This window comes from Marmota flaviventris, unplaced genomic scaffold (genome assembly GCF_047511675.1).
Source record: "Marmota flaviventris isolate mMarFla1 unplaced genomic scaffold, mMarFla1.hap1 Scaffold_73, whole genome shotgun sequence".
Classification (NCBI taxonomy): domain Eukaryota; kingdom Metazoa; phylum Chordata; class Mammalia; order Rodentia; family Sciuridae; genus Marmota; species Marmota flaviventris.
Genome location: NW_027288415.1, coordinates 325,318 through 348,295, shown reverse-complemented (window position 1 = coordinate 348,295; position 22,978 = coordinate 325,318).

The window sequence follows — 22,978 nt, the reverse complement described above, 5'->3', positions numbered from 1 at the left end:
CCTTCTGTTTGTTTCCAGAAAAAAGACAGTAAGGAAAATATGAGTGAAAAAGTCCTTTTCCATGAACTCCTATTTGTTTTTCTTTATGAGCATACCCTATTGTCGCGACCCCTTGCCCGCAAGGAAGACGCAACTCAGGAATCTTCTTTCAGCAGTTTATTCAGGCCCTTGATATTTCTTCATCTCCCTCTCGGATGCCCCTCCCAGCCTTAATAAAGCATCTCAAGCCCCAATGCAAAGCTGCCACGTGGAGATTTCTCATAGGGTGGTGAAAAATCATGTGCCAACTCTCCCAAATAAGGAGTTGTTTGTCACAGACCAGAGCGGAGCCAGCGCCATCTTGTAATGGCGACCATAGTCTGCAGAAACGGCAGAAGGGGCTCACCACAGTTCCCCCTTTCTGTTTACTTAAAACAATACAGGCGAGAGTAGAGGTCCTATCCCACTGTGCAGAAGTGGCTGCATAGTATGGCTCAGTCCTAAGGAGGGCCCTTCCCCAGATCTGAGGCCATATCAGCCGACGCCTTTTATCGTGGGGCGGGGCGTGGACGCGTCTAACCCGCATGCAATAGGACATGCTCTCCTTGAGGTCCACGTCAAGGATCACTCAAGTGCAGTGCCTTGCCTCGCATCCTGTATCGTGACGATGGTGGATGAAGGGGGATAGCTGAGGCTGAACTGTGGCTGTTTATAACGACAAACAAGTTGACAGCACCCTGAAAGAAAGGCACGGACTTTAAGGCGATAGAAAAGCACTAGTGTGGAAACCCATCTGCGTGCAATGGCAGTAAGACTGGCAGAGTGCAAGGGCTTTCCAACACTAAGAGAATGACAAGGAAAGTCATGTCGATCCCAGTGCAATGTTATAATAACTTGGGGTGTAACGACCATGTCAAAGGTTTACTGTTTAAGATGCGCAAGCCAGACTTGAGGCAAGTTGCCATTTTCTAAAACTGCAAGAGCTTGTATGATCATAGCCTTATTGTGAGCACTGCGGGCCTTAAGGCGACAGAGAAACCACAAACAGAGGAACATACCGAAGCAACACATTGCACAAAAAATGCCCACTCCCACCCATTCCTTAAAGAAGGAAAAGGCAGAGGATAGCCAACTGGTGAATTGACCCAAAGTCACTGGTTCGACACGGGTGCTATTCAGAACAGCAATCTGAGTTAGTTGAGACTGGATCAAGTTTTCTGCTTCCATGGACCAGGTTCTGGATAGATACTCTCCGATGATGCGGGAGGCATTTCTGGAATCATAAAATCTGACAGAGGTTATACATAAATGTGCACGTTGATCAATACAAACCAAATGTACTAGGTCAGACAATTCCTCAACTTGAGCTTGAAGCAGATCTATCCTTTGATTAGCAGCCAGAATCCCAGATAAAATGTGTTGATTAATTTTACTTTGAGATTCAAGTATGGTGGATGTTTGTTGAATAACCTGATTAATAGTGGCAGCAGTTTGTACTTGGCTGGCCATGGCTACTCCAGCTGTAACTGCTGCAGCAGCAGATACCGCCACAGCTGTCACTATAGCTGCCGTAATTCCAAAATCTCTATGGGCTCTAATCAGTTCAACAATAGGAAAGGACTCTGGATCCGCAGTAACCGGGATCGGGACAAAAGTTGGAATTTTCATAACCACTGCCATAGTCCAGGAGCCATTCCAACACTCAGATAAGTAGCAGGTAACATTAGAACAATTAAGCATTCCCTGTGATGTATCATTAGCCAAAATAAACAGGAACGGAGATTGGAGACAGACTGCTGCGGAAGGTAATGTAGCATTAGATAATTGTGAATTATTTGCAGAAATTTTAAGCCTCCTACCTCACTCCGAGTCTTGGGTACTGCCAGAAACATTAAACAGCCAACTTTGGACTCCTAATATTTCCCTGGGGAAACACAAGCACGGACTAGACTAGCCCAATCTGAGGGAGTCATGCAAAATCTAGTAAGTCCCTCCACCTGAGTGAGAGTGAAAGCGGCATCTATGCCATAAGTGCGGACAGATTCTGCCAAGGTTTTAACTCTCTTAAAGTCTAAAGGCTCATGATATCTTCCCCTGTTATTGTCCTGAAATACAGGGTATGCAAGTCCCATATCTGTATTAACTGTCCTCCAAACTTGTGCATGAAAAGATCTCCCGGAACCTTGGCTCCCCCCCACATACGGAGGTGGGGCAATCGGCACCATATCTTCTTCTAGATATTCTACCTCCTCCTCCTCAGAGTTTTGTTGACCGATGTTAACTCCCTTCCCCTTCTTACAGTAGGCCTGCGTGCCTTGTGTCTCCTTTTTCTTCTTTTTCATTTTTATCTTATGTAGTTGTTGTAACAATACATCAAGGTCCTCAGAACTCTCTGAGTCGCTTGTGTTCTCAGGCGTTCTGAATTTGGTCAAGTCTGGATAGAGCCTTCTCCTATTTTTATCTTCAGGCTCTTTTGCCTTCTCACTACTCTTACTCTTAATACTCTCTGCCACTTCACTACATGATCCTTCAGATTTTTCCTCATGCAGTTGCTCAAGAATAGCTTGACCCTCACTCACAGCTTCCTGGCATTTACCATCTGTTATACATCCTCTAACTAACTTCCAAAGTGGTATAATGCCACCCTGCAAGGTACCTTGCTCATGAGCGAAATCTAGATCTTTCCCTAATTTGTCCCAGCTGGGAACCGTAAGACTCCCTGAAAAAGCAAACCAAGGAGCCACTATATCAGCTTCTCTTAAAAACATATGCAAAGTACTCTGCTTTATACTAAGTCCTTTTGAATGTAACAACCCATCTAGGGCCAACAAAATTGGGCTTGAAGAAGCAACGCCCATAATGTTTTTAGAGCTATAAAGAAAGTGAAAGTACAAAAGTCCCCGCTCTCTTCCTTTTACAGGGGAGCGTTCGTTCTATGAATTCCCCGCTCTCTTCCTTTTACAGGGGAGTGTCCCTGTCGTCACAACAACAAAAGAAGCACAAAAAACAAAAGCAAAATGACACAACAAAAGAAACACAGAAAACAAAAGCGAAAGTAGAAGCGAAAGTACACAGTGCAGCTGCAATAAAATGTAATGCTCTCTCTTTCTTTACAGAGGAGCTGCCCCGCTTTGGTCGCGGATCCCACTTACCTGGGACTAACCGGTGCACCACCCCTGACTGCTGAAAGTTCTGGTTCCCGGGTCTCGGCACCACTTGTCGTGACCCCTTGCCCGCAAGGAAGACGCAACTCAGGAATCTTCTTTCAGCAGTTTATTCAGGCCCTTGATATTTCTTCATCTCCCTCTTGGATGCCCCTCCCAACCTTAATAAAGCATCTCAAGCCCCAATGCAAAGCTGCCACGTGGAGATTTCTCATATGGTGGTGAAAAATCATGTGCCAACTCTCCCAAATAAGGAGTTGTTTGTCACAGACCAGAGCGGAGCCAGCGCCATCTTGTAATGGTGACCATAGTCTGCAGAAACGGCAGAAGTGGCTCACCACACCCTATAGAAGAAAATAGAATTCTGACTGTGAGGGGAAATCTGGACCTTCAGTGATTGTTATAGAAGAATAGGAAATGTTGACACCAAGGGTATGCTATCAAATACTTAGCATAGGACTGCCTACTTCTTTGAGATAGGCTTTGTGGTAAATAGAAAATGCTGGTAAAATTTTTTCTTTTGGTTTCATGAAGCCTAGAGTTTTATTTGATGTTTGAGATCCATTGTGCTTTGAAATATAATCTTCTTAGCATCCCTGCCATAGGTTTATATGAAAGGTGATTTAGCGTACTGTGGTGGGCTAACATCCATTGCTTCTTTCCATGGGAAATATTTTGTACTAAAAAAAATAAATACTCTTTAATAGGGAATTTTATTCATCATTGAGTGGAGGCTTTCTTAAAATGATTTTATTCAAACACACCTTTTTTTAGAGAGAGAGAGAGAGAGAGAGATTTAATATTTTTTTTTTTAGTTTTTGGCGGACACAACATCTTTATTTGTATGTGGTGCTGAGGATCGAACCCAGCGCCATACGCATGCCAGGCGAGCATGCTACTGCTTGAGCCACATCCCCAGACCCCTCAAACACACCTTTTATTTAAAATATAGAAATGACTGGCTTACAAAGCCAGTTATGTAAAAAAAAATTCAGACACTTTAAAATGAAGTAAACAGATCACTCATATTAAATTTTCTACAAAAATATTTCAGTTACCATTATATTTAGAAAAATATAAAAGAATCAAATTATTTTACATACATAGAAAAGTTAACCTTAGATAAAACATATATACATTTATACATAGTGTTCTGGAGTGCACATGCACATACATATTCTAAAATATATATAAGATTTCAACGACTTGGAGAAAAATTCCAGGAAGTATCTAGTATTGATATTATTTAATAAACTTTCATGAATAAGTAATTACAAAATCGTGTCTAAACTTGTGAGTAATAGTTTCATATGTTATCTATATCCCAAGAAAATAAGTTTTCAGAGATTTATCAGAGGATAAATAATCTGTCATTCCTCACAGTATTATCATGCATTCACTACTTTTCTTATTTTTAGCATGGATTCTCTAGTACATTAAGACTTCTTTCTTCATTTGTATATTTAGTTTTCCACTTCTACCTATTTTGTTTTACTTTCTTAATCACTCTTTGTATTCTGTCTTTCTCTATCTCACTCAAAGAATAGATTTAAATGAGACAATATATTATTTTTTAATAAATGAATATATTTTAGTTGCTTCAAAAGTATTTGCTTTTTTTCATAATATGTTACACTTATTCTTAAGTATTACAAACTTCACAATGGAATATATAAAACATTTCAACATATATAAACATGCTTTTTTATTTTTGTATATAAATATTTTATTTCCTCTGAATTTGCTCACAATCTTTTATAACATAATTTTTACATTTTATTCTAATTTGTTATAAAATACAGCATAATGCATTGTAATTCATATTACCCAAATAGAGTACAATTTTTCATATCTCTTGTACACAACAGAGTCACACCATTCATGTCTTCATACATGTACTTAGGATAATGACATCCATCTCATTCCATCACTTTCCTATCCCCATGCTCCCTTTCTTCCCCTTCCTCCCCACTGCCTTATCTATAGTTTTTTCTATTCCTCCCATGCTTCTCCCTCCTTTCCATTACATATCAGAAATTTTATGTGAGAGAAAACATTCAGCATTTGGTTTGGGGGGATTGGCTTACTTCACTTAGCATAATATTCTTCAGCTCCATCCATTTACTTGCATATGCCATGATTTCATTCTCTTTAATGATGAGCATTATCCTATTTTGTATAAAAAGAACATGTTATTTATCAATTCATATACTGAAGGGCATCACAGCATACGACAAAAATGTAGCTACAACAATGTTTATAATAGCACAATTTAAAAAATGATTTTAACTATCAGATTATAAATGCTTTTTCTAAAAATCTAATATAAAGGTATAAAAACGCTACATGGTTTCTATTGAACATTGTGGATGTTGAAGGTGTTGAATATTTTCTTATATATTTATCATCAGAAATACTATTATTTCTACTAATAAAATGTTTCTAAAATGAAAATATTAAATGGAGAAGCCAATAAAGTAATAGCCTTGCCTCATAATGTATTAGGTGTAAGAATTTGTGAATATTATAGTATTTTTTAGGTGTAAAACCTTAGCTAGATTTCATTTGAATCTTAGCTTTTCTCACTTAGTAACTTTATAAACTATGATATATCACTTAACTCTGGGATTCTCAGTTTGCTTATCTGTCAATCATTAATAATTGCTCTCAGATTTTTCTGGAAAATTTGAACATGCCCAACATTGTTTTCTTTTTCTTTTTTAAAAATATTTAGTTATTTATTTTTTAGAGAGAGAGAGAGAGAGAGAATTTTAATTATAATTTTTTTTTTTTTTTTTTTTTAGTTTTTGGCGGACACAACATATTTGTTTGTATGTGGTGCTGAGGATCAAACCCAGGCTGCACACACTCCAGGAGAGTGCTCTACCTCTTGAGCCACATCCCCAGCCTGTTTTCTTTACTTATATGTTATAAAAGAATTTTTCAGAGTTCTCTAAAGTAAAGTAGCCCTGAAAAAAAGCAAGTGCTCTATACAATGTAGACATGCAGTGGTCATAACTTTTGAGATCAGAACTACATGAAGCTTGGTTTGTATACTCCATCAATTCAAATTTTGTAAATAAGGGACAAGACAATGTTTTTATACCATGAAGAAGACCTCATAGCAGGACAGGTACACACTACAGTCACTTATCTCCATGAAGTCCCAATATCACATCCACTTATCACATCCACCACATTTGCAAAAAGACATCTCATTACATCAAAACTGGTATATGAGATGTAACCTCACTAAAAGTCTCACGAACCACAAAAAAAATTTGGACACCATACATGGGAGGGAGGAAGCCAGGACCAGATCAAACAGAAACTGCTTGCATTAAGACCTGTAACCACCTTGGTGATGTAGCTGAACACAAAGAAAAACCAAAGCATGAGTATTGGGGTTTAGAGATAAGTGTGCAAAAGGCTTAATTGTTCTAAGGCAAGGAAGCAATGTAAACTATAATTGTAACTATGCAGTTATAAATCACAATTTTAAAAAAAAGGACAGAAAAACAGGCAGAAGTACCGAATTAAAGAAGAGGATAGAGTTTTTAACTCATAATAGAAGACTTGACAATCCTTACCAAAGGGGTGAATATGTCCAGAAATTTTCCTTTATGAAGGTAATTTGTGGAAGGAGTGAGTTTTTCGTTTCTGAAGAAAATTTTGGCAGAAAGTATAGGATAAGAGAAGGAATAGCAAAAGCACAAAAGTCACAGAAGGAAACTAAAGTCTAGTAAGATGTTCAGTTATAGGGTTGGGGATATAACTCAGTTGCTAGAGTGCTGGCCTCACATTCACAAGGCCCTGGGTTTAATCCCCAGTACCACCAAAAAAACGTTCAGTTACAAATTTTTATTGTGTTTATCATGATGTCATTTAGAATTATTATTAGTATTATTATTTAAATCAGGAATTGAACCCACAGGTGCTTAACTACTGACCCAAACCCCAGCTCTTTCTTTTCTTTTTTCTTTCTTTCTTTTCTTTTTTTTGAGACTTAATCTTGCAGAATTTCTGAGACTGGCTTTGAGCTTGCAATTCTCATGCCTTAGTCTCTAGAGCCAACCAAGATTACAGGCATTCGCCACCATGTCCAGCTTGGAATTTTTTTAAGTCATTTTATTTTTCTATATCAGGACTTCATCTGACAATGATTGTATTTTCTTTTGCTAATGTTTTGAATAGAATCTGTACCTTATACCACAAATAACCTAAAAACTCACTCTTTATGTAAATATGATATCATCTTGGCATGAGTGGAATGACTCTACAGTTCTTGAAGTGACTCCCCAAGTATTGTCAAGCATAATGTCAAATCTTTGATATTGTTCCATAAGAAATTTGGAAAAGAATGTGGCACATTAAATGTATATTCTAAAAAATTAAAAAGCCTTGAAAAATATGTTCCAGATGCTTGTGCTTTAATCCATTAGGAGTAATGTTTTAGACTGTATAGTTGAGAAAATAAATGTTGTTTAGAACCTCACATCTCAGTGATTTATTTAATCAATGTTTATTTCCCACTCTAAAAGGTCTAAAGTGAACAAAATCTAATGGTCAGGCAGGTCTACTGGGTGGCTTACATCTGAGATAGTTCTCAGAACTCTGGAGTTCCTGCATTTCATGGGTTTTATGAATCATTTTTCCTCTACAATTTGTTAGTATCACAAGAGTAGGTGTTTCCATCAAAAATATCCACCTTAGTCTCCCAGACTTTAGAAATCTTCACTTTGTGATGGTGTGCTGTGGGAGAGGCATTAGCTTTCAGAATCAGTTTCAGCCTTCAGCACACTTGTTTGTGCTACTTGCCATCTTGAAGTATTTTTCCAGCATAAAGTATGCTTAGACAGTTATTTTGTGTATGGAGAAAAACTTGAATTTTTATTTAACTTGCTTCTTGGCTGACTCATGTCTCTTAACCAGTGATGAATTTCTATTAATAATTTTACATGAATAATAAATGAAAAGACATATTTAATAGGATAAAATTATAAGTAACAATAGAATGAGCCATTATGACTTCATTAAGATTGCCAAATGAGAAAGAAAATTAATGTATTTTAAATATTTGTAATTTAAAATTATTGTACTTAAAATATAGCAAATACAGTAATTTTAAAACTGTTTCTATATCTTAATATATATGATTGAAACTTTATAACTTAAAGATTATTTTTTCAAACCTGAACTCAATGAATCACACCTCACCAGGTGCAAAACTCAAAAATGAAGGCAGAGAATTTGTATATTAAGAACAAGATTAAAAAATTAAAAAAAAAAAAATAGATGGCTATTATAAAACCTGGAAGATAGTGTTGAAAAGATTCTTCAGAATGAAAACAGAAGATTGGACAAGGAGAATAAATTTTCCTAACATGATTCTAAAATGAGAGAAATGAGATATGGAAAAGGGGAGGTAGAACATGAAAAAAATAAAATTCTCTACTGCTGAGTGGGAATGTGAATCTTCAAAGAGTTTAAAGTCTTTCCACAAAGTAAAAAGTGATCATGAATAAAGGTGCCAAACCCACAGTTGTCCCTGAGTTACCACCAGTCTCCCTGTCTAAAGACACAGGAGAAGTTGTTTCAAGTTTTTTGAGATAAGGTTTAAAACTAAACATCCAAGCCACTCAACCTTTCTTTAAACTAGGAGCTAAACATAAAGACCATGGTGTCTACACAGATTTATATCCTGTGATATGACTGTGTCTGTGTTTTAAATAATTTCATCCGTTGCTTTATGAATTTTTAAAAATGACTATATTCTGTAATGGAGTCCTTTGTAAATTACCTGATAAATGTTGAATAAGAAAAAGTTATCTACCATATCTAGAATATGGTGAAAGGCATTAAAGTTAATTAATATAGAGAACTAGAAGTAAAAGTGTCCCAGAAATGAATGTAAATTTGCTAGTTTACATTTAACTTCTGGATTCTTACCATGTACCCATAAAAATATAAGATTTGAAGAAAAATATGTTTTAAGACAGTATGTACTAGTCCTTTGTCTTGGCTAAGGGAAGTCAGACCTCGTAAGACCAACTCCATTCCTCTTTGATATAGCCCTAAATGCTGTGTGGTCCTGCACTGGCTTTGGCCTTGTTTTTCAGTTCTTACTGTCCTGTAGCACTTTTTGTTCTGACATTATTTAAATAGTGCTCTCATTCTGGGTGGTTCTACACATTCTGTATTATGAGCAACATGCACAGGGTAATCATTAATTATTGAAGAAATACTAAGAAAATTACTTCTAAAAATAGATAAAGAGAGCTAATTATTTTCTTTAACCATTTTAAGACCTAAATATAATTACTCAAAAACTTGTTCTTCATTTTTTTTTTTTTTTGATGTCACAGTGGAAAGACGTGAGAGAGACACATGGACAGACACAGGGGATGTATAAAATTTTCTGAGGTTAAACCTTGTTGTGCACACCTATTTCTCAAGTATTTGCTTAGAATTCTGACTTTTTTTCTCTAATATATTAAATCATTAAGATTTGGTAAATTAGAATGCTTATTAGTTTTGACTTTACATCAAAATTGATTCTGATATTTTCTTGCCAAGAATTTATTTATTTCATGATCCTCAGATTTTGGGGGCTTACTTAATATTCTTATCATCTCTCTCTTCTGCTTGCATTACTTAGAGACAGAATTGCTGTACTCTTTCATATGTATTTCTTAAGAGTGAAAACTTCAGAGTATTTGTTCGGGTATCAAAACTATTTTAAATTAATCTCATGGTAAAACAACTCTAAATACTCCTTTCTATGTTTTTACATTTTCAAATTGAGGTTTTCTTCAGAGCATATTTTACTGAATATTTGTGTTTTACAATAACAGACTCAGAAATTTCAGTCACTAAAAGCCATTTATTTACTGATATATGTACAATTTGGATTTTTAATTTTGTGCAGCTACAATAATATTTGATAATAGTATTTATGATGCTTTCATGAACAAAAGTATATTACAAAAATAGATGTATTTCACTATACCTTAATAAAAGTGGACATGTACATTTATCATTATTTAAATGTTTATTTTCACCTCTGGGTATATTTTACCAATATTATTATAAAATAAATCATATAACATTTATTACTTTATGTTTATTTCTTTGTACCATATTTATTTATTATGTTATTGTTCTATACATATTGCTGGTTAACACATTCTTTTTTTTAAAGGGAGAGTGAGAGAATTTTAATATTTATTTTTTAGTTTTCGGTGGACACAACATCTTTGTTTGTATGTGGTACTGAGGATGAAACCAAGGCCGCACACATGCCAGGCAAGTGCGCTACTGCTTGAGCCACATCCCCAGCCCCAGGTTAATACATTCTTAAAAAGAAAATGCTATTTAATAACCATAGCAATGGTATATTAAAGAGCTTTTTAAACTACTCTTTTAATACATATTTTCTTTTATCTTTCTAAAACATTCTAGAATCTGTAAATTTATAAATATACACATTGAGAAACAAGAGATCCTATGGCAATAAGTAATATACCAAAGTGTCAAAACCTGATAAGTTCAGTGCTAGAATTAACAGTTTTCCTGAAGTGCAGTTCAATGATGTCTCTAATGCAGTTAGTAAGCAAAACATTAAAATAACTGTAATTGAAATGATTCAGCAAACTATTTGGCATGACTATATATGTCCTCAATTTTAATCAAATACATATTAGATTTATTTATAATATATAGGTTAATTTATTCCTTTATGATCATTATCTCTTTTTTGAGAAATGACCTCTAGTAAACAGCCTCATTTGGCCTCAGGATGTGTGTGCAGTAAGAAAAAAAGTCTCAAGAGTTCTCTCTATTATATTCATAATATATTCACATATCCCCAAGGCCTTTCACATACTGGTCAGTCACCCACAGCAAGCAATTTGAAAGTTCATGAAGTTTTGCAATATAACATTGTTATCCTTTCAAGCAATTTCTAAGAATTCTGTGTGCTTTATTGAAAACATCAAGGAAAATGAATATATCTTTTTAAACCCAGAACTTGAAATGACACTGGACTCAAGAGATCGAGTTTATGAAGACAGGAGTTATGTGTTATGGCTTCTGTTTATCTGCAGAAGAGCTGTCAAGGTGAAAGGGGTTGTGTGAGAATGGCCTTAGGCCTGAGCCTAAGCAACTCCTGTAATGCCAGATTCATGGGACCCCAATAGACCTCCAGGAGCTGAATCTGATGCAATCACACAAGAGTGTTTATTGTAAGCTCAAGCCTGGACTCACAACCATTTCAGATACAGTGGTCCCAAAGAGTGAGTCTTGACCCTTAATTCAGTGAGGATTAATAGATTTTGGGGGACACTGTATGCATCACGACATCACACAGCCAATCATTTCACATCACAGAAAAGTCAAACAACAACTCTTAACATTGATTAGCACATTCATTGGCAGGAACAAGTTGTGTAAGGGTGATTGGTTAGTTCAAGTTGTGGATACATTTGAACTGATTGGTTTAGGCCATGAGAGGTTGCAAGAGTGTATATGATAAACTTGCCTAATCATTTTACCAATCAACAAAACTACTGGGAAGGTTACCTGGTGTTTCAGGTATTTTCTGTGTCTCATGCATTTTGTGGTAGCTAGGGGGTTGCTATGGGTCCTAACCTAGTGTAACTGAGTCAGGATCACTTGGCATGGAAGATCTCTCCAGTTATTCACAGACAAACAACTCAGCAGGGTGGGTATATGCCTAGGAGCACTCTGAGTTTTTCCATGGACAAGGGTAACTCCCCGCTTTGGACAGGCTTTGCTCTGATGTAGAGACAGGTTTCTCAAAAATTGAGTCACATCAGTTTCTCACTCCACTTAAAAAACTCAAGTTTGAAACCTGAGGTCATTATTAGAGGTCATTTATCACCAGGCACACCCACAGAGCCCTCTAATATGGCCTCAGACAAATTACTTCCCCTCATCCTGATAAAGTGAATAAAGCCTCTGCAGGCTTTCCTCTCCTGATAAGAGTGAAAGGTAAGAATATCAGGATGAAGACCACCAGACCAGATATTTCTGACCTCAGGGTAAATGAGAAATCTGGTGGCACCTGATAATTACAAGATGTGGTAAAAAAAAATAGTATAAAACTAGAGTGAATAAACAGGGATTCAGCCAGCCTAAACAAGTATGTACTCCAGCTGGAGAGCCTGATGAGGACCTACACTGATATCCCATCACTTGCCATCATTTTCCTATTCTCTGTGTGATCCTCACTGTTCTCAAACTCTACCACCTTGTCTGGGCCTTTGTGAGAGCTGCAACTTCTCCCTGTGACCCTCTCCTCAACTGGTCATCCACTCCCCACCAGAAAAAGCCTGTTTTAGTTTGGGACCTGATCACTGCTGTCTGAGTGAGTGTGCATCTGCAGGACATAAAGCCTAAGGCTTGAGAGTTTTGAACTTAGCATTCAGAGGAAATGTCTGTCACTAGCCTGTCATGATTAAATCTGTTTTGCAATGTTCAGAATTAATCTAAAATTTTTTTCTGGGAATTAATTAATCTAGAATTGCTTGGTGTTATTTGATTATCTCCACTGCAGTGCCTATCATTAAGGATTGTTGTTTTATTCATTAGGAACCTATAGAGTAAAGTTGTATTAAGAATTTGAGTGAATAAAGAATTGAAAGGGGCAGAAACACATGGACATTCTTTATTTCTCCCCTTGACTGCATATGTCACAAATTTGCTCCCTGGCAACATGTTGTTATTATTTTTAAAGTATTAAATTAAGGAATTTGTATCAATAAAGATTATTATTATCTTCAATTCTAAATGTTGACTTTACTTTTGGCATTATCTCTGTCCTCTGACTGTTATTGTTACTGGTGTTTACTGGTAATGAGGCCTTGCTTTCCCAATGCTGAAGTATAACACCAGAGAAGCATGTCAAGGCAAGTTTAGAGAGGAAAGTTGAAGCTTTATTAAAGGACAGCAGAAAAGACTTCTCCCTGGAGGAAGAGGGGGACCCAATGAAGTGGTACCCCCTTTCTCCACAGAAAAGTCCGCTTCACCATGGCTGATTTGGGGACTGTCAGCCAAAGAGTCTCTGCAAAAGAGTTCAATGTAGATAATCTTTCTATTTTTGTGTTGCCCTGTTTACTTCGCCAATGGCCAGGAAGATACCAGCACTCCAGGTGCTGCACACCCCCTTACTATTTTCACAAATATATCCAGTATAGTACTTTGAAGAAATGTGCAAACAAGGACTCTGGCCTTGAGATGGGCTTCACAGAGATGTCCACATTTTAAAGATAAGTTACAAATGGGCTCCATGATAACAGCTGGCAGAGGGAGAAAGAAAGGGAAGAAGTTCTCCTCTTCTCAAGTGTTGGCCTTGAAAGGTTAACTTGCCCAGAACAGTGAAAGAGAAAGCTGCTTTTATGTGAACTTCTGCAGACCGTGAACTTCTGAGCCCCTCTATTTACATGCTGGGTATAAAACTCTGAAACTCCCTGAACTTGGAGGGATTGATTAATAACAGCAAAAGCTGTGCTCTCTGAACCAGGCTGCAGCCAAATAAAACTTTTTCCTGCGATCTTCAGTGCCTTGCTTCATTTGTCCCTACAACAAACTGGGAAACAGCACTGGAGGGAGTTCTGTCACATGTGGTGAGTCAGGTTTTGCAAGAGAAAACACCAACTGGGCTGCTATCCCATACATCATTCCCACTTAGAGTAGCAATCTGATTCTGATTATCACCCCAAAGCCTCTCCCCAAAACAAGAGGCCTTTACATATAAGGGTCTGCTGACTGCCCCATGTCAGTCACATGTCATTTGGAAGCCAATGACAGATCCACATGACTCCACCATAGATCTTTTATCATACACCTGCACTCTACTGCTCCAGGCCCAGTTCCCAGCAGGCTCCAACTCAATGGCATCTCTGTTCTACACCATTTTCATGAATTCTAGTCAAAAAATGCACTATCTGGTTCAGTCATGATGAGCAACAGGAGATCCGATGGATCTCCAGTGCTTCCTGGTCATGAGAATTTCAAATATTACACTGTATTGGTCTAGACATCATTCAAGGATGAATAAGGTGGCACTGTGGGTCTCGATTCTTTCAGGAACCATTAAGGGGTGAGAAAACTCCTTTCAATGAATAATATATATGAGAGAGAGAGAGAGAAATATATATATATATATATATATATATATATATATATATATATATATATATTAAATACATGTAAAAGTAGCAATAGATATTCAAATCCAAATTCTTAATGGAACATATATCATTCAAAGATCACAAAAATATTCATTTGACTCTACATGGGGTTATGTATAAACTTGTTCAACTATGGAGCTCACCATTGGTTGAACTTTCAGTTTCCGTGGGGTTTTGGGGGAGTGATCTGTTCATGGAATTTGTATTTGCCAAAGTCAGAGTACACACATGAATGTACCTGTGATAGCAGGAAGGGCAATATATATGTATATAAAAATACATGTTCTGACCCAGCCTACAGAGAAAGGGAATCCATAAGTTATATATTTGTTAAATTTGACGATCCATGGAGAAGTATTAGAATGAAAATGTGACTAGTGTTATAACACATACCCTTGATAAAGCAAAAGGAAAATCAAAGTATACACAATTCCTCCTATGAACTGCCTGCATTTCTTTATTTTAGGTTTGCTTTTATGCATATGTTAGGATTAGTACTCAGAGTCTAGTAGGGTATGGGTTAGGGTCAGAGATTCAGTACTTCAAAGGGAAAATATTAAAATCAATCCAATGTGTATATGAACATGTGCTACACAAGATCACTTCCCACTGTCATCCAGAACAATGCCTTGACATTACCATCACCCCAAGTTATACACAATTAGAGGGAGAAGAAGAATATCTGTGAATACATACTGGAATGGAAAATGCTCAGCAGTTCACAACCTTGTAGGTGGCAGAGGAGATTACAGTGACTGAGCCTTTAATCTCTCCTACTCTTGGCTGTGCCCTTCCAAAACCTGATCTCAGGTAGTTTTTACTGAGTCTCTGGAAACAAAGAATTGAGAAAAAGAATGCATTAGTGGAAAGCTTTCCAGCACTCATCCTGGTGAATATATGAATAGACTGCTGCTTGCTTTGCAGATGGGCAACACCTACTATGTTCCTAAGTTCCTGAATTTTTCCTGAATTTTGGCCACTCTCCAGAAGGGGCTCGTGATTTTGTGTCCGAGATATGTACCAGCTCCAATCTCTGTGAAATGACCATTTCCGGGATTGTTGAAAGGAATGCCAAGCATCTCAGAAAACTCAGAAATCACTGTGACCGGTAAGGGTCTCAGTGGAGAAACCCTGCTTGGCTAGATAGCAACCTAAGTAGCATGATCAGGAGCTGTCAATGCCCTAGTGTTCATCTTGTGGAAAAGTCTGTCCCCGGGCTGTTTTCTTACCTATTGTTCAATTCCCCTTCATGACAGGAAGGTCTTCGCCTCAGACCATCCCTTTGTGAAGCCTCAAGAAAACAGTTTCAAAATGGAAATGAAGGGGCCTCACCTGTGACTCTTTGGTAAAGTGCTTTGTGAAGGGATGTGTCTGAATCAACCGCTTGGCACTGGGTGAGGCTGTGGATTAGATTCTCAGCACCCCATGAAACTAAATAAAGATCCCATATGTCCATCCAAAACTAAAATTACAGAAAAGAACAGTAATTTTGAATTAAGTCTCTCGCCTTATTCTGGTAAGGCTCCTGACCTCCATTTAGTTCGAAGGGATTCTTTGGTCAAATGAGGTGTTCCAAGCCCTGCAGTAGCTAGAATATAAGTGGTTGTGTTTTCTGCCTTGGACTTTGAATAGCTGGGATAACAGGTATACACCATATCATAACACATAAAGAATCTACCCCCAGCAGTCAGTAGGCTTCTAATTTGAGAAGTAGGGCAGTATTAAACAAATTCTTCTACTTAATCTCATCTAAAATTAGTCAAGTTCCCAATGAAGCTACAGAAACAAAATTTCTATCAACATTCTCTGTTGATAGAAATTTTTATTTGCCAAACTCAGTTGCAGTCATATCCTATGGAGTGATAGTCATATCCTATCACTAACTTTAGCATCCCAGATCAAGTATCTATTTCTCAAAGCCAGCTTCCCAGTTCCTTCTCTGCCTCAAGGCCTCCCATTCCCATGGGTGAGCCCACTGCCCCTTATCTAAGGCAGTGTACTCTCACTTCAGTAACTCCTCATGCTCTGTCTAGTGAGTGTCTCCTTCAATTATCTGTTCACAAAAAGAACCTTGAACTACAAACCTTGTCATTGCATCCATCTTGCAAGAAAATCTTTCATGATTAGAAGTTGAAAACAACTAGAAATAGAAGAAAGAAAAACAGCTGGATGATATGGTGTATACCTGTAATCCCAGCTATTCAAAGTCCAAGGCAGAAAACACATAAGTTCTAAACCACCCTGAACCCCTTGACCAGATTCTGTCTCAACATTTTTAAAAGGGTCAGGATTTAGTTCTGTTGTTGGGAGAATGCATGTCTAGCATATGTGAGACCATGAATGCAATTCTTGATACTGAAAAAAAAAGAAAAATAGAAACAACAACAAAATAAAGATCACACATGAGAAATTACTTTCTAATACATTAAATAATCAAAAAACAAAATATTTTCTTCCCAAAATGGAAAGAAGACAAATTTACATGCTTTCACTTGTTCTTTTTAACATATTAGAAATCCTGGCCAGATCAATCTGCAAGAAGTACAGGCAGAGGGCATGCCAAATGGAAAGGTAGAAGTATAAAAACCTCTGTTTATCAGCGAGATAAAGTTATATCTGGAGAATCTCAAGATTCCAAGAAAATAATCACCACAATGAATAAATTCAGCAAAGGTGCCAATACAAAACCCAACACACACAAAGTGTGTTTCTATACACTAATAATAAAAATATATATATGGAAAGAAAATCAAGAAAACAATTTCATCTGACAAGTAAAATAAAATGTAATACTAGACCCAATGTAATACCACCCAATCAAGTAGATCAAACGTGAAGACTATAAAACAAGCAATGAAACTTAGAATAACACCAAAAAGTGAAAGATATCAAATGATCATGGGCAGGAACACTTAAATTTGTTAACATATCAACATTATCCAAAGAAATCTACAGTTTCTGTTCCATCCCTAAAAAAATTCCTAACTTCTTTTTTTCATGAATACCATTTTAATTTCATATTTTTATTTACTCATATTCGTTTTACATTATAGTAGAGAATATTTTAATTTATTCATAAAAACATGGAATACATCTTATTCCAATTAAGATCCCAGTCTTGTTGTACATGATGCAGAGATTATTCATTGCAAAAATTTAAAATTCCAACCTAAAATGATAGCGAATGTGAAAACAACCAACTTCAGAAACATTTTGAACAGGAACAAAATTGGTGGTCTAACCTGTCATAATTTCAAAACTCCATGCTATAAAGTTACCAGTCATACAAACACAAAAGATAGAAATGTTGATTAATAAAACAGGGTAAGAAATTCAGAAATGAAAAAAAAATAAATTCTCAAGTGATTTCTGACAACAGCATTCCATGGAAATGGACAGTATTTTCCACAAATACTGTTGAGAAAACTGAATAGATAGCAACACATGAAACAAGGAAGTTGGGCCCTTATCTGACACCATGGACTAAAATTAACTCAACATAAATAGAGGACCTAAGTGTAAGATCTGAAATATAAAACTCATAACACACAATAGAAAAAGCCCATGACAAGGAATTTTGACAGAGACTTTTTGAACAGCACATCAAAACACAGGCACCAAAAGGAAGAAACAAACTGAACTACATCAACCCCAAAACTTTGATTCATCAATGGACACAGTCTTTAGTGAAAAGATGACTCACTAAATGTAAGAAAGCATTTGAAAATTATATTTGTGATTAGAATTTAAGATCTATGATATAAAGAACCCCTATATCTCAATAAGAAGAAAACAACAAATCAATATTAAAATGGGCAAAGGACTTGCACAGATATTTCTCCAAAGAAGATATGCAAATGGCTGAGAAGCACATGGGAAGATGTTCAATATCAATAATAAGTGGAGAAATCAAAATCAAAATCACAATGAGATCCAGCTTCAAACACATGATGAAACAGAAAGAAACAGAAAACAGAAAAATCCCTGATCGGCTCCCATTCTGCAGTCCAGGAACAAAGAGGCACATCCACCCACCACCACAACTAAAACAGAAAACACCAGTGCTGCTGAGAATGTGATGGAGCCAGAACCCTAGTGGGTTAGAATGCAAAGTAGTGCAGGCTCTATGGGAAACTGATTGGTGGTTCCCCAAATTATCAAAAGGATCATTCAAATGACCCTTCAATTCTATTTCTTTTGAAGAGATATTTATATGCTTTTAATTACTACAGGATTATTTATTATACTCAAGGGTACATTGAGGAAGAATATTTTTATTTTTAGCTGTGCATTATAGTTATACATAAGCATGGAATATAGTTTGTTCCAAGTCAGTCTCGAGAACTTGCCCTTTCCCTCCCTTCCTCCCTGACCCAGTTTCCTTTCTTCTTCTATACTGGTCTTCCATCCATGTATTTATAATTTTCTTAACTCGTGCTTTACAGATATACATAAAGATAAAACTCACTGTGGTCTCTTCATATATGTATATAGGATAGTATGGTCAATTTTATTCTACAATTTTCCCCTTTTCCTATCCCAAGGAAGAATTTTTTTTTTTTTTTTTTTTTTTTTTTTTTACGTGTAGCACATGATGAAGTATTATTTGGTCTAAAAAACAAAGAAAATCCTGGCTGATAGTAGAGTAGGGATGGACCTTGAGAATACAGACTGTACAATCCTACTTATATGAAGTACAGTACACAGAGTAATTAAAATAATACAGAAAGGAGAATGGTGACTTCTTAGAGCATGAGGGAAATTGATGATTACTGTCTAACAAATGAGCTTCAAATTTGCAAGATGAGAAAAGTTCTGTGGCTGCATGCTGGTTTCCAAAGAATGGAAAAATAAGTGTAATGGACACCACTGATGTGCCTTCCCAAATAGCTGACATGGCAAAACTTTGCTGTGAATATTTGAAAATGTATATAAAATTAAACTCATTCTGCTTATTTCCACACAAATAAAAACCGAGTAAATTCTCCACTAGTAGAAACTTATCAGAAGGAAGTTCTCTATGAGTAGAAATGAGAAAGGATCATTCAGGTTGAAAGGATGAATCACTCACTTGGTCATGCTAAGAAAAAAAGAATACAATGAGGGTAGCTCCACAGGAAAATTTAAAATAAGTATCATTGTACAATCAGTTCTTAACTCCTCTCCTAATCTGACTGAGGTGCGGTGGTGTAATAATTATAGAGCTTGTGATGTTGCCAGAGCATGCACACCATGAGGCCAGTCATGTGCACGTATGGGCCAAGGACACCACCAAGCTGGGAGGGCTCTGTGGAGACTTGTGCTTAGGGTCTCTGTCTTTGTCTTGGCAGAGGGAAAAATGCAAGGGAGGATGCAACAGGTGGACAAACAAACAACTCTCTCAACAATTGTCCTTGGATCTGTGAAACTCCTGGCAGTTTCCTTCCAGAGTCAGTCCCTTTGAATCACAATGGCCATACCTTACATCTTGGAGGAAAAGCTCCCCCCACCACTCCTGAGGGACCATCCCTGATCAGCTCCCATCCACCAGCCCAGGATCCAAGAGGCACATCCACCCACCACCACAACTAATGTAGACAGATGTCAGATAAGAATGAGAACGCAGAAATCATTGTTGGAGCTCCAGATCAACAGGAACAAGCATCAGTGCACCTGGGAAAGGCTTGCCATCACCAATGTGTTCCTGCCATCCCCTTTAGCCACAGATGCACACAGGCCACCCAGCCACAGAGACCTGTGAACACCTCTTGCTGAGGCACGTGCATGTAAAGATGCACACTCATTACAACCCCTTCCACCACAGATATCATTAAAACACCTCACATTTAGAAACAGGTGCATGACCCACAACTCACTGCCATCCCACCAAAAACACAGATGCATAAATCACCTTTATCCCTGCTTTCCCTGAATACACACACCACCACTTCCTTTCTAAAAAATATATATACATGCCCACAAATACACATGCCTGTTATCACCCAGGTACTGACGGACATGCAATTATACTGTATACTTTTCCAAATGCAGGCTTATACATTCCTGTATACTCTACACTTCCTGAAGGCATGCACATGATATAACCAAACACTGAGTATGCATGCACACAGAAATACAACATACAACCCCCCTACACACACACAAAATAAACCCTATTTGTTACCAGAAGTCACATAAACAAAACCCTAAGTACTCTGGAAAATCTCACACACTTGATCCTCTCATCAGAAATACAATATACACAAAAATCTCTTTGAACTTCTCCAAGATTGAGTGGAACCAGAAATACCCTGATTACAAAAATGTAACATTCTTAACCCTAAATGACACAGGTACAACCACCAACATACACACATAAACATGAGTCCATATTCCCAGAATCACTTGATACGCAAACACCAACTCCCAATAACACATAAAGTTTCCCAACCCTCTCCAAATGTACACAACAATGATGTCACCTACAATCTACTCATTGTCATTTCCCAAATACATACATAACACATGTGTGGCCTTAATACACATATTTTACCCTGCACTCTAATGTCACACCCTTCCCTAAAAAAAATTAAATTAAATTAAAAAATCAATATTTTGTGAATATCAAAAAGTATTCACCAAAATACTCCATTCAAACACTCTTCTTAATAATTATTCACAAGTCCCACCATGTCATAATAACCCATATACACTGTCAGTACCTAATCCTCCTAACTTGTATTCCCATATAAATATAACTTCTATATTACCTCAGTGGAAACACACACTACCCATCTACTGTTTGAGAATGAATACTCAGCCATCACACTTCCTAAATACATTTACAGTCCTAGATTATACAAGTCTGGGAACACACGTGTCTATCTGAATCTACAAATCCACAGTACTCCCACAAACCGAAAGTACATGCAGCCACTCTCTCACTATTAAAGGGCACAGAACTCACTATTAATGTACAAAACTGCTCATACTTTCTGATATACTCAGTCAACAGCACACAACACTGTGGAGCTCTGAAAATCCTCAATAGCATAAACTTCCTATCTTCCAGATGCCTGACTGTAAACCCAGAGTTCCTCATGCCCAAATTAAAACAAATACACACCAAAATCCAAACAATTCCAATCAATAACCTTCCTTACAAAGTCTCATACATATTCCAGTCGCCTCCAAGAAACACTTAAAATAGATATGAAGTAGGACTGAAGAGGCTGGATACCAGAGGGATTTTCAGAAAGCAGGTTTATTGGCTGTTGCCAACCAGTCCAGAGTGTGGCTCATGCCTGAAACATTCTATGGACAGATAATTTCAAAATATTTTGACTTTTATGTCCCATGGGGGAAAAGGGCTTGAAGATTCACTTGACAAGTGTTTTTCATTCCATTCTCTAGGCCAGACAGAGTTTTCACACGTATTTACCAAAAAAAAAAAAAAAAAAAAAAAAATCTGGCATTTACAAGAAAGAGGAAGCTACCAACCACAGTAATCTTTGCATACTTGCTGCTGATCTGACAAGAGAAGAAGCTTAATTATGGCAAGGGTCTTTTGGTTGAGAGTATCTGGTGTGCTTCAGATACACATACCTTCAGACCACACATCTTCAGACCACACATCAATCAGTATCACCCAAAAAGCAATCACAAAAACACTCCCTCAGTAACTAAATGGAGCAAACAAATTACTTATTAACATGACAACAATTTGTATTCTCAAATGAAAACATATACAATCACCTCTGTGTTGCAAACATGCACATACACAGAATGACTCAGAATATGAAGTTCAACAACAAATCTCAGATGTACAGACACTACTAACTCCTCCTACATACTCACAAAGGACACCCCTACATTCCCAAGAATAATATGATCACCTCAAAGCCCTAAACAAGAAAATACACAGCAGTCCACTTGAGACATTATCAACAGAATCTATACATATATATGTGCCACATATACATTATTCTAAACACCCCAACATACCCCATGATTCCATTCTCTCCAAATCTCTGAACACCAAAGATTATGTCCCTAAATTCTGACCTAGACATCATGAACATACACATACATTCTAAAATCTGAAAATGCACAGATCCAACACATAATATTAAGAAAACATCCTACCTCCTCTCAAATGCATTCACAATAGTCATGTTCACAATAGTCCACAATGCCAACAACACCTACAGACGCACCACTAAAACCCTAAACACATGTCCTGCCAGAAAGGTACTCAGCCAACACTGACCAAAGAAATCACTCAGAAAATATTTACACACGACAACCAAACAGTCCACATAGGAGAATTTATGGTGTCTTGTTTCATATCCTTTCCATACCTATACACATGAAACACATGAAAGCACAAAGTCCTGGTGCTAGAGGGACATAGAGGGACAAGTTCTTGTGTTCTCTCTCTCTCTCTCTCTCTCTCTCTCTCTCTCTCTCACACACACACACACACACACACACATACAGAACATTACATACATAATCTGAACACTGACACACCCAGTTCAAGGATATTATCTTGTGGGCCCTGCACACAGAGGTAGAGGGGTGAAGATGCAGATTTCAGGCACATACCTTGTTGTTGAAAATGTAAGAAAATATAAAAGTGCA